Below are 13,343 nucleotides of genomic sequence, written 5' to 3' on the forward strand. Positions count from 1 at the left end.
TCTGATCTGACAGATTGAGTATGATGCGCTTTCTCTGCAGGAAGTGTACGGCAGAAACTGGCCTGTACCCTCCAAAATATGTTGGCTTGCCACAGTTCATGCAATAAGGAGTACTGCCAGACTACCCTGCTTTGACGAGGGCCGGCAGCCGGGTCTACCGTTCCGTGCGATCTACGTACGTTAAAATTGCTGCAGATTGAAGTTCGCGTGGCTGAATTTCTAGGCAGCCCTGTCAAATGCAGCAGCGTACGGGTACGAATGGATGCTCAGATACAACTGTCTCTATAGAACTCATGTCCGCCCATGTCGACCATGAGACGCTGCTGGCCTTATGCCACTGGCGAAACTTTTTGAAAATTTGTATGCAATTTGACGCAAATTATAGAGAAGGTAGGATGCTTCTAGCATATACAGCGTCAAGTACGAGGCCGCAAATGTTTTCTATAAAATGGTTGTCTTGTAGAATACGTCACTGTCATATGAAGAACGTATATAAAGAAAACGGGGTGCTGTATCAATATTTGCCTAAAGGAGAATGAAAAAGCCAGCAGGGTAGATAAGGTGTCCCACATCGGAAAGCGCTGCCGTGAATGTGGTTGGGAACACCATTTTGAATATTGCACTGTCGTTCACCCTTATAAAAACCAACTCCTGAGAGAAATCATCGTAGCTGTTCACATTTGTATAAAAAAATTTTTGCATTAGCCCCATCAGTTTTATTGTCTCAGAGCGAGCTGATGTTTTTTTTTCAGGCGCCATTTGGTGATTAGGTATTTTTGAGTACATGGCTGAGACATCTTGCGGCATACACTCCTGTTGGCACTCTTCCTATCATTTACGACATAGTTGTGCTCGTCACATTTTGTATAAAACAGTGTTCTTTTTAATAAGTCTCAGTGGTGAGTCAGTGCTTTTACTGACGTTTTTACATTCTTCGTCCACATGTAGTTCCACTGTGTTTATTATAAAATCAGCACACTGTAATTGTCGTGCCTACTAGTTAGACTGCTATTTTGCCGGAGCAGGAAATAAACGTTATTTCATGATATTAATCTGAGTGCCCAAGCTTAGGGTCGACTATGTGAGAGGAAGTGGCATTAGGGCAACATTTTACACAGAATAACATCTCGGGCTCTGGTGTAGAGCCATCAGTTGTCGTCCAGGTCCCCGTGGTGGCTGGCCTCTGATCCCTCGGTAGGGATGTCGACATCCACAGGCTCTACGGCTTCGCTAGTGACTTTGATCTAAGTACGCGGTTGCTGGATGAGCAAGTACGCCTGTTGTCCAGTACATTGCTGATCGGGCGTTTTCAGGCGTAAGGCACTGGGTAGATGCGAGTGACGTAGCACGATACCATTAAAGTAGTGTTGGCAATTTTGCGAAACGTCGCGAGTGTAACTTTACTCTATTTGTGTGACGGAGCTGGTATATATGTCATTTTAACCGGTTGTGTTCGCTAATTATGTAATGCCAGTGCTACAGAATGTAGCTCTTCAGCGTCGAGCAACCGCCGTTCTAGCGTAGCAGTAGTAGTAGTAGAAAACGTTATTATATACATAATCCAGACAGGCTTGAACTCCAGTGCCTCGAGGAATATACGGGGTGGAGAACGAAGTATGTCCGGCAGGGTGGTGCCCCTATTCCAGGGCCCCACTGGCGCGAGCCATACGTTAAGCTCTGTGGATCAGTCGCAGCTGATTCACTAGGACTGGGCCAGACAGCAGTGCCTCCCATTCATCCCACGTGCCAGTGGTGTCGTGTTCCTCGTGCTCTGCACGCTCCCACGTGATGTGAAAAAGTGTTGGGTGGCTCCACACCACGGGCATATATTTTTGTACGCCGTGGGGTAAATCAGGTGAAGAGTGTGCAGGTTTATGTAAGTTTTAGTCCGTATTCTTCTAGCGCTGTTGCCTCCACAGCGCTGAGCTTGGTATAAGGACGTGGATAGAGCTGTCCATTTTCTCTGTAGTACTTTAAAATCGCTGCGAAACAAGGGTCCAGATGTGTAAGGTCATTACTTGCATTGTCTTGAGTGGCTCGGTGATTTGTGAATACTCGAGCCGCCTCGTCCGCGCGCAGGTTCCTTCGTGCCCCGGTGCCCAAGTCACAGCCTGTACGTATTTTACTGTGGGGTCCTATCCTGCCCTAACCAATATACGGAGCGCCTCTGCTCCAATTTTGCCCTTTAGATAGTTTCTGCAAGCTTTCTGCGAATCAATAATGATTGGTAATGGAGCGTTTCGCGTCCAACTCTCTTTTATTGCAAGTGCTATCGCAACTTCTTCTGCTCGTGTTGTCGACGCCTGATCTATTGAAGCGCAGGCTGTAATTTTCCCTCTACGGTCGGTGCCTACACACACGGCGTCAGTGAATTTGGCCGTGTTCAAAAATCTTGTCATTTTGTCAATGTAGTCTGCCCTTGACTTTCTTTTTCCAGCATGCAGAGTAGGATCCGTGTTGCTTGTTATTGGCAATACGGTGTAACATTCTCTAAGTTCGCTTGGTACTTCTTCAGTTTCTTGGTGTGTTTGTAATAAAGTATTGCGCCCTAGTTTTGTTAGGACTGCTCTGCCCGTTGGGGTCTGGAGAAGGCGATTTTCTTGCACTAGTAACTGGGCCTCGGATAATTCTTCAATTGTGTTATGAAGGCCACGCGCCAGTAGCTTGTCGTTTGAAGTATTCCGCGTTAATCTCAGGGCTGTCTTGTAGGCCATTCTGATTATTTGGTTTGCTTTTTCTTTCTCTTCTCTGTTCATAATTTGATACGGAAGCGAGTATGTAATGCGACTGATGACGAGGCTTTTGACCAACTTTAGGGTATCTTGTTCTCTCTTGCCTTTGCGATTGTTTGTTATTCGCGAAATCATGCGTGAGATCTGCTGTACTGATGTTTTGAGTTGATTTAGTGTTTGCAAACATTTCTGATTAGCTTGAAGCCACATTCCTAGTATTCGTATCATATCTTTCTTCGGAATGACATTTCCGTCGAGCTTGACTTCCAGCTTTAGACTCGGGTCGATCCTCCATGCTTTTCTCTTCATGAAGCGAATGAGCTCTGACTTTTCGGCTGAGCACTGAAGACCCCGTATCTTTGCGTACTCTTCTATGGTTCTAGCTGCCTGTTGTAACCTAGCTTCTTTCTCTGCTAGGCTGCCTGTGGTTGTCCATACCGTAATATTGTCTACATATATCACATGTTGTAGACCGGCAATATCTTTGAGTTGTCCTGCAAGGCCTATCATGGCAACATTGAAAAGTGTCGGTGAAATGACCGCTCCTTGGGGTGTTCCTTTGTTTGGAGGTTTAAGGATGTCGGATTCGTAATCTCCCGGCTTGATTGTTGCAGTCTTGTGACTAAGAAAACTTTTGACGTAGTCGAACATTCGTTCTCCACAGTTAGCTTCCTCCAGACCTTCTAGTATTGCTTTGTGACTAATGTTATCAAAGGCTCCCTTCATGTCAACTGCCATATTGTCGTTTTCCGCAACTTTACAGATGTCCATTATTACTTGTTCTTTTAAAGTAGTAGAAAATCTTGCGTAGAAAGATGTGGGCGAAAGCCAAACATAGTTTCGGGCATGACGCTGTTGTTCTCGAGATGGTTGAGGAGCCTGGTGTTCACTAGTATTTCAAATATATTTCTAAGCAGGACGTGAGCGAGATAGGTCTCATGTTCTCAATGGCAACTTTTTTTCCTGGTTTAGGCACTATTACCACAATCGCATGTTTCCATTCTGGTGGGTCAGTTACAGCCAGCCAATGTTTGTTTATGTATTTAGTGAGAGCTTCAATGTCTTCTTCATTTAGGTTCCTGATCATACCATTGGTGATTTATCTGCGACCGCGGCTGTGTTCTTGTTACTAAATATGGCTGCTTTTATCTTAGCGTCCTTAAAAGGCTTGTATAAATCAGGTTGCGGTGATCCTTTATACCTTCCTTGATATGAAGGCGCCGCTCCGTTTTCCGCAAAGCATTTTTATGCATGGCTTGAATGAGGTCCCCTTTTGTACCAGGGTATAAGTGCAGCAATCTTTCAACGGCTCTGCTGTTTTTATTTTTTGTCTTCGTGGAGTCTATCATGGATTTCAGTATGTTGCAGGTTTTGGCCGTACTCAGTGTTCCATTGAGTGAATACAGAAATTGCAGCTGGAGTAAGCCGTACACATTCTTGTTCAGATATTTCACGGCGTCGATATAGCGAGAATGTGGATTGAAGTTTTGTCGTTTTCAGCTGGCGTTTACTCAAGCAAGCCAGCATCATCAATGATGTATGTCCATGTTAACGTTAAGGGCCGCACAGCACACTGATATACTTCATGCGGTACACTGGACGCTGTCGACTGTCGCACTGAGACACTTGTCAGGTTGGAAAAGAGGACGTTTAAATGGTTTTTAGGAATTTGATGAGGTGGAGATCGTAAGTTTGCCTAAGCATTGATACCTTGAAAACTGACTTCCGCATTCTAGAACGTCTCTTTACTGAACGCTTTACCTTCACTTGAGAAAGCACATGGGAGTGCCGCCCCTTGGCACGGGAAGTCACTGCATATCAGCGATAATCTGCTGCGATTCTTGAGTAGCGCAGCGTTATGTCCAGCCGAGTGGTGGCGCAGTGCTCAACTCTGTCAAGTGAGGAGTGAAAGTCGAATCGAGGAGCGTTTGTGAATACGGGGGTGAGTCTTGACAACTGAAGGCCATGAATTTACCGCACCAAAAATTTCAAGCCTGAGACACTTGCGTAGCACTTCTCTGAAACATGACGGTTTCTCTATTCACGTAATAACTAACTTTGACAGCCCACCATATTAGTTTTTTTGCCAAACAATGCAGATTTGAGTATCGCCGTACATCTGGTGTCCCAAATAAGGTAGCCTAATTTGGTGTCTTTTTCCAGTGACCAGTACGTCGTGCAGAAATTTTCGCACATGGCAAGGTTAACCAGAGATATTCGTGGTATCCAGAATGACTCATGAAGCACTGTTTAATCTTTATTTAGAAAACATATCATTTTTGGTTTTCTACCACAAAGGCACGATGTTACTTGCAGCTGCTTAGAGAAAAAAACTACATAAATGCCATGCTGTGAAAGATGTCTCTTCAACGCATTCTGTTCAACCGGTCTCACGACGAAAACGAGCCCATTCGACGATCTGTAGTTGCATTTGAGAGGATATCAGACTACGTCAAAAAAGACCGAGATAGTGCTGCTATAGTGCAGCCATCGCCGCTAAATACACACAGGAAGTTTCAAACAGCTCTAAAACTGGACAACTTTGTCCATAAGCGCAAAACATATCATGCTTTTCCAGAGGCGTTTATCAAGCAAACAGCAAACAGCTACCATCTGTGAGACACTGTGAAACTCTTGATGGCTTCGCCTCCAAGATGGCGAGTGCATGATGTGTATATTGGAGGCAATGTGGCTCTTGCTTAAAATCAAAAACCCGTATTCGCGCGCGCACGTGTGTGTGGGTCTGTGTGCCATCAAACGCTGGCATTTGCGCACGCACGCCTTTGTGTGCGTTGGCTTGCACGCGCGCGCGTGTGTAGCAGAACATAATAATAAGTATGCACTTAGCGGTTGAAGCGCGCACTAGGAGCCGGATTTCGCTATGGCGTTCAACTCTTAACGGGGAACCTAAGGATCCTCCAATTTGTTTAGGTGTGATTGACCAAATCCTGAAGGCATTTCTGAATACAACGTCTACTGAAAATTTACACAGAGATCTCATGTGAACCTTTTTTTAAGTGGTGTTCAGTCTGAATAAAAAGATCGTGTGCGTTTCTGCCCCCACTTCCTGGAGATAAAAGCACCCGAAAGTAACAGCCCATTCATCTGCGTAGCATCATCAACCTAAAATATTGTCACGGGATCGTGACTTGGCCGAAGACAGGATACTTTGTTTTGGGATTTAACAGTTTATTTGGGCGAACGTGTGCCCGGCAAACGGAAAGTCCGATTACAGTAGCAGTCTTGCACAGATAGCAGTGAACGGAGCGTCGTCAATCAACTACTCACAAGCGGCGAAGAACGTCGGCATTTATAGTCTTGCTGTTGAATGTTCTAGCGTTATCGCTGGCGGTGACGTAGGTTCCAGAACAATCTGTACAGTTCGCAGAGTGGGCTTGATCTTATCAAAATGATTTACTACAGTCCGGAAGCTTCTCAAAAACTGCAGGCGCGGTTGGCGCTGAGAATTGTGTAGTGTTTTGGGGCGATAACAAAACTTGAGAACTGGAACGCGGCATTGCCTCCCTCTGGAAAAGGCATCGTGCCGATGCTGTAAATAAAGATGAAGGTACAACAATAATGCAAGAAAGTACAATGTATAAATACGATAAAATAATAATACAGAAACACTGTCTCCGTTTGTTAACGTGCATGAAACGCCTTCAGGTGCGCGACATGAACGACTTCAGGTCGTGATCGGCGTCGTTGAGAGTTCGTGATGCCGTCGGAGACAACCTCGTAATCAAGTGGGCCGAGACGTCAAACCACCCTGTACGGTCCGAAGTAGCGTCGCAGAAGCTTTTTACTTAGTCCACGTCGGCGTATCGGCGTCCACACCCAAACACGTTCACCGGGCTGGTATTCCACGAAGCGTCGCCGAAAATTGTAACGGCGGCGGTCGGTCGTCTGTTGATTCTCGATACGGAGACGCGCGAGTTGTCGGTCGTCTTCGGCGCGTTGAAGGTACTCACTCACATCGAGGTTTTTTTCGTCATTGACGTTGGGGAACATGGCATCGAGCGTCGTTACCAGGCTTCTTCCGTAGACCAACTTGTATGAAGATATCTCCGTTGTCTCCTGCACCGTCGTGATGTATGCGAAGGTCACGTACGGAAGAATGGCGTCCCACGTCTTGTGTTCGACGTCGACGTACATTGCCAGCATGTCGGCGATCGTCTTGTTAAGCCGCTCGGTGAGGCCGTTGGTCTGTGGGTGGTACGTTGTCGTCCAGCGGTGGTTTGTCTGGCTGAACGCCAAGATCGCTTGAGTTAAGTCACAGTAAATGCCATTCCTCTGTTGGTGATAAGAACCTCCGGGGTGCGGTGACGTAAGACTATATTTTCTACGAAGGACTTAGCTACCTCGGATGCGCTGCCTTTGGGAAGGGCTTTCGTCTCGGCATAGCGGGTGAGGTGGTCGGTAGCTACCACGATCCACTTGTTTCCGAAAGCCGACGTCGGGAATGGCCCCAGTAGGTTCATACCAATCTGCTCAAAAGGTCGGCAAGGTGGTTCAATTGGCTGCAGAAGTCCCGCTGGCCTTGTCGGTGGTGCCTTGCGTCACTGAAAGTCCCGGCATGTCCTCACATAACGAGTGACGTCGGTGGTAAGACGTGGCCAGTAGTACCTTTCTTGTAACCTCGCGAGCATGCGAGAAACACCGAGGTGCCCTGCTGTCCGATCGTCGTGCAGGGCCTGCAGGAGTTGTTGTCGCAGAGCTGAAAGCACCACAAGGAGGTACTTAGCTCGAAGCGGTGAAACGTTTTTCTTTTGTAGAAGGCCGTTCGGCAGGAAGAACGATGCAAGTACGCGCTTGAATACCTTTGGGACTTCGGTGGTCCTGCCTTCGAGGTATTCTATTAGGGCCTTAAGTTTCGGGTCGGCCTGCTGTCGTTCAGCGAAGTCGTCGGTAGTTATCGTTCCTGAGAAGTAGTGGTCATCCGGGTCGTCGGGTGGTGGTTGGTCGACAGGCGCACGAGAGAGACAGTCGGCGTCGGAGTGTTTCTTGCCGGACTAGTAAATGAGAGTAATGTCATATTCTTGAAGTCTCAGGCTCCATTGTGAGAGGTGACCTGAAAGGTCTTTCAAGGTGGCTAGCCAACACAAGGCGTGATGGTCGCTCACAACTTTGAAGGGCCCGCCATAGAGGTAGGGGCGAAATTTAGACGTAGCCCAGATGATGGCGAGGCACTCCTTTTCTGTGGTAGAATAGTTGGCTTCTGCTTAGGATAGCGATCGGCTGGCGTAACTAATAACCCTCTGAAGTGCGTCAGCCCTCTGGACAAGAACGGCGCCAAGACCTACGCTGCTTGCGTCAGTGTATATTTCTGTCTCAGCGAATTTGTCGAAATGGCCAATTAACAGAGGCGTCTGGAGGCGATGTTTTAGCTCCTGGAAAGCGTGTTTCTGCGGCGTTTCCCACTTGAACTCTACGCCGGCCTTGGTAAGGGTAGTGAGAGGATAGGCGATGCGGGAGAAGTTTTTCACGAACCGCCTATAATAGGCGCACAGGCGCAGAAATCGGCGCACCGCCTTCTTGTCAGTGGGCAGCGGGAAGTCGGCGATGGCGGCTGTTTTCCGTGGATCGGGACGAACTCCAGACTCGCTAATAACGTGCCCCAGAAACAAGAGCTCCTCGTGTGCAAATCTGCACTTTTCTGGCTTCACTGTGAGTCCGGACGTCTTGATGGCTTGAAGTACAGCTTCAAGGCGCCGAAGATGCTCGTCGAAACTCGAGGAAAACACGACGACGTCATACAAGTACACAAGGCAAGTCTGCCACTTCAATCCTGCCAGTATTCTATCCATAACGCGTTGAAAAGTTGCAGGCGCTGAGCAAAGGCCGAAGGGCATCACCTTAAACTCGAAGAGGTCGTCTGGTGTCATAAACGTGGTCTTCTCTCGGTCTCTTTCGTCGACTTTGATTGGCCAATAGCCAGTCTTGAGGTTCATTGACGAAAAGTACTTGGCGTTATGAAGCCGATCAGATGCGTCGTCTATTCGTGGGAGAGGATACACGTTTTTTCTTCGGATTTTGTTCAGGCGGTGATAATCGACGCAGAAACGTAGGGTCCCATCCTTTTTCTTCACTAACACCACGGGGGATGCCCACGGACTCTTGGACGGCTGGATAATGTCATCTCGCAGCATTTCATCAACTTGTCTCTTCGTGGCCTCACGTTCTCGCGTCGAAACTCTATAGAAACTCTGACGGAGTGGTCTGGCATTTTCTTCGGTTATGATGCGATGTTTCGTAATTGGAGTCTGCCAAATTTTTGATGATGACGAAAACCAGTCTTCGTATTGCAGGAGCAGGGCCTTGAGCGGTTCTTCCTTATGGTTCGGGAGTCTGGGATTGACATCGAAAGCTATGGGAGGGGCTTCGTTTCTCTGAGCAGGTTCCGCAGAATCGGCGAAAACGAAAGCACTGGTGGCTTCGACAATTTCTTCGATGTATGCGACCGTTGTTCTTTTGTTCACATGTTTGTACTTATTGCTGAAATTCGTGAGCATAACCGTTGCTTTGCCTCCCCGCAGCTCTGCAATTCCTCTTGCGACACAAATATTTCGGGTGACCAACAGATGCTGACTGCTCTCAACGAAGCCTTCCAAGTCAGGTGATTCAGGAGCGCCGACTGAAATAATGACGCTAGAGCGAGGCGGAATGGTGACTTGTTCTTCCAGTACATTCAAGGCATGGTTTCTTGACGGCGTGCGCGGCGGTAGTGCTTCTTCCGTGGATAACGTTATCGACTGTGTTCTTAGGTGGATGACAGTACCTTGAAGGCTTAAAAAGTCCATGCCAAGGATGACATCGCTTGAGCAACGCTGTAGAACTATGAAGTCTGCAGGATGAATACGGTGGTTAATGGTGACTCTCGCTGTACAGATTCCTGCAGGCGTTACGAGATTACCTCCGGCTGTGCGGATTTCAGGGCCTTCCCAAGCTGTCCTAACTTTCTTCTATTCCGTCATCAGTGGGTCATTTGCGGCAAACTACTTATTGATGACGAAATAGTCGGCTGCAGTATCGACGAGAGCGGTCGCACTGTGGCCGTCGAAAAGAACGTCGAAGTTGCTAGTTAGCCGTCTCGCATTACAGTTAAGGCGTGGTGTCGGGTCACAGCTGCGTCGCCTTGTTCCGCTGCTTCTATGTTGCGTCGTCAGGCCACCTTCGGTAAGCGAGCTTTCGCCTTCAGGGCTTTGCCTGGTTGGCGTTGTGTTCGGAAAGCTCTGTCGCAACGCTGTCGTCGTCGGAGGATCTTCGGTAGTTCGTCGCACAGCAAGCGCACCTCCATCGGTTGCTGCCCTTAGTTTTCCGGATACGGGCTAGGAGACCTGCCCCTCGTTGGGCCAGAGTACTGCCGGGGGTGCGGTTACATGTGGCGGCTGGGCGACGGCGAACGGGAAGGACTTCGTGGTGTCCATTGAGTTCCTGTCAGGTAGTCGGCGATGTCACGTGGCCGTTCTCCTGGCTGGGGACGCGGTGCCCTGACGGCGAAGCCACGCAGTCCCATCTGTCGGTACTTTCAACGGCGGTATGTGTGCCAGGCCTCGCCGCAGTGGTAGCAGAGCGGGCGATTGTCCGGTGAACGCCAAACGCCCGTTTTCGTTGGCGCACTGCGCTGGCCCGCTGGCGAACGGTAGAACGTCGGTGGTGGTGGTGGCGGTGGTGGCGTCTGGCGACGGAAGTCCGACGAGGCGGTGTTTTGGCGTGAACGAGGAGGAGCATTGTGGCGCACTGCAGTTGCGTCGCTCATAGTTTCTGGCTCGGGCAGAGGTATTTGGGAATTCGAAGCGATTGCCGAACTTCTCGCACAGTGTCTGCGATTGAATCCACATGAGGCTGCGCCGAAGGCAACAGCTTGCGCAGCTCTTCCCATACGATCGCTCGGATCGTTTCACGCAGGTCTTCGGAGTCACTGGCTTGAACGGCAGCGTATTCTGGAGTCAGGCGACGATTATACTGTCTGATGCGCATGTCGAGGGTTTTTCGATAGTGGTCGCCTCGGATACAAATTCTTGGACGGTGTTCTGTGGATTCCTCATTAGTCCCGCAAAGAGTTCCTGTTTGACCCCTCGCATGAGGAAACAAACTTTCTTCTCCTCAGGCATGTCTGGGTCAGCCTGACGGAATAGGCGGGTCATCTCCTGTGTAAAAATTGCAACCTTTTCATTTGGTAGCTGAACCCGGATCTCTAGTAGAGCAGCGGCCCTCTCTTTGCGAGCGACGCTCCTGAACGTTTGCAGGAATGCGCCGCAGAAGACATCCCACGTTCGGAGCGTGGACTCCCGATTTTCGAGCCAGGTCCTTCCGGTGTCTTCCAGATAGAAGTACACTTGACGGAGCTTTTTTTCATTGTCCCAGTGGTTGAGGGCGGCCACCTGGTCGTATGTTTCTAGCCAGGTTTCCGGGTCTTCAAACGATGACCCACGGAACGTTGGTGGTTCTCTGGGTTGATAAATGACGATCGCAGGCTGGGACGCTGCGGTTTTTATTGTCGCTGCTGTCGAGGTCATGGCCTTGGTCTTCCGCGCCTTGTCTTGTAGAAGCCCGTACTCCGGTGGGAGACCTTGCTGTCGGCGGCTTGTTCGCTGCTCTTGGTTGGCGTCGGTGTTATCTCCGCGACGTGGGCTGGGTTCACGGCTTGACGGAGGCGTCCGATACGTGAACGAAACAGCACCTCCTCCAGATGTTACGGGGTCGGGACGTGGCCGAAGACAGGATACTTTGTGTTGGGATTTAACAGTTTATTTGGGCGAACCTGTGCCCGGCAAACGGAAAGTCCGATTACAGTAGCAGTCTTGCACAGATAGCGTTTAAGAGAATTTTATTTCCGGATATAACATACACAGCTTATTTGCACACATAAAAATGGACAATGGTGAACAATGTGTATGTACAATGCAAGCTGTTATATACAGCGAAAAGAACCTATTGGATAGGCAGTAACGTACAATGCAAAATTGTAAAATAAAGACAGGACATTCATGAAATTGAGATAATTAACCTAAATAAATAGTAAGGCTATGTGAACAAACAAGGGGGGGGGGTCATTCACAGTGTAGGGTGATGCTTAGCATTCACCTGTGGGGACATTTTGCTCTCACGCTCAAAAACAATATTTCACACAAAGGACATGTTTCTAAAGAAGAAACGGAAAATACACACTGTAATGTTACAGTGGTACAAGCTCTAGCCCACCTCCTGAATAGGAGAGGAAAGGCATGGACACTCTGTTGTTTTTAATGATAATAAATCACGTAGACCAGTGTCGGAGGAAAGCCTCCTGTCCCAGCATGACTAGTTCTGCATTAAGATGCATAAGCATTGTGTTTCTTAGCCGATGTAGTAGGGGAAACAAGGCTCTCATGGGGCGTCCCTTCAGACAGGCCAGTCCCCCTCGTTTCCATAAGACGAAGGCTCCGATAGCCACTAAGAGTACGACGAAGTTATCCCTGTGGCTAAGGTTCCAATGCATACTTATTTGAAACATTCTGGTAACCATGCGCCAAAAGGTGCGCGCTACTATACATTCATGGAAGACATGGTTCAGTGTTTCGATGCGACCGCCCTACGGGCATGTGGTGGAGGGCGCCACGCCCCACGCCGCAAGGCGGTCGGCCGTTGGTAAAGCCTCCCATTCCCTAAGCCAGTTTAGGTCACGGACTTCGGAGAAAGAGACGTGTTTGTAAGAGTCCAACGTCTTTTCGCCCGGCATTTTTGGCCCTGTTCCTCAGATAGGCTTTTAAATGCTATTAGTTTGCTCATGTCGGTAGGGGACATTTCCGTAAGTTCTGCAACTGGAAAATAATTTCGCCATTGTTGCAAAGATTTTATAACATGCGTGTAATACGCTGGTGGCTGCTGAGCAGCTGGTCCCGTGTCGTTTGCTAAACAAAAAAGTCTTCTAGAGGTTCCTGGCAGATGCACTACTAGTTGCCTGCCTCGATACGATGAAATTTCTAAGACTGCCCAGGTGTTTTGAGAGCCAACATGCGGCACATTACATCAAGGTTGGGTACGCTGAGCCTTCCCAATTTTACTGGCAGGCGGACCAAGGCTCTAGCGACAGCTTCGGCGTGGCTATCCCAAAAAATGAGCCGCACGCAGTAGCCACTCTCAGCAAAACCCGACGAGGTGGTCGAGCAAATCGGGGTACATAAAGCAGTGGCGCTGTTATGCTGGATTTAGTTAGATAAGCCCTTTCAGTAAAAGTAAGTTGAAAGGTTTTGGTGACTTCAATGCGTCTGTTCACTTTGTATTGGATTTCTTTCCATGTGGTGCGGGCTACTTCACCAGTCAAAAGGAGAGGTACACCTAAGACTAACTCCTTGGACGATTTGGACGCCGTCAGGGAACTCTTCTATGTGCATCCCAAAGCACAATGCCTTGCTTTTTTTTCGAAGTGAGACGTGCTCCCGACAGGTAACTATACGTGTGAAATATTCGCAAAAAGGCCCTGTAGCTATCTATGTTCCGAATAAACAACAAGATGTCATTGGCATAAGCCACTACTTTCACTTCGCCCAAGCCTGGGAGAGAAAAACCGTGTATTGAAGTGCATTTCTGAATTTGTTTCAATAATGGATCTATGCATAATACAAAGAG

General features: G+C 48.5%; 1 long non-coding RNA gene across 1 annotated transcript in view; it reads left to right on the top strand.

Annotated features, from left to right (window-relative positions):
• LOC142768706 (uncharacterized) overlaps positions 1 to 13,343 on the top strand; it is a 75,471-nt gene that overhangs the window by 20,666 nt on the left and 41,462 nt on the right. The window lies entirely within an intron of this gene.

Source organism: Rhipicephalus microplus, chromosome 8 (genome assembly GCF_043290135.1).
Source record: "Rhipicephalus microplus isolate Deutch F79 chromosome 8, USDA_Rmic, whole genome shotgun sequence".
Classification (NCBI taxonomy): Eukaryota; Metazoa; Arthropoda; class Arachnida; order Ixodida; family Ixodidae; genus Rhipicephalus; species Rhipicephalus microplus.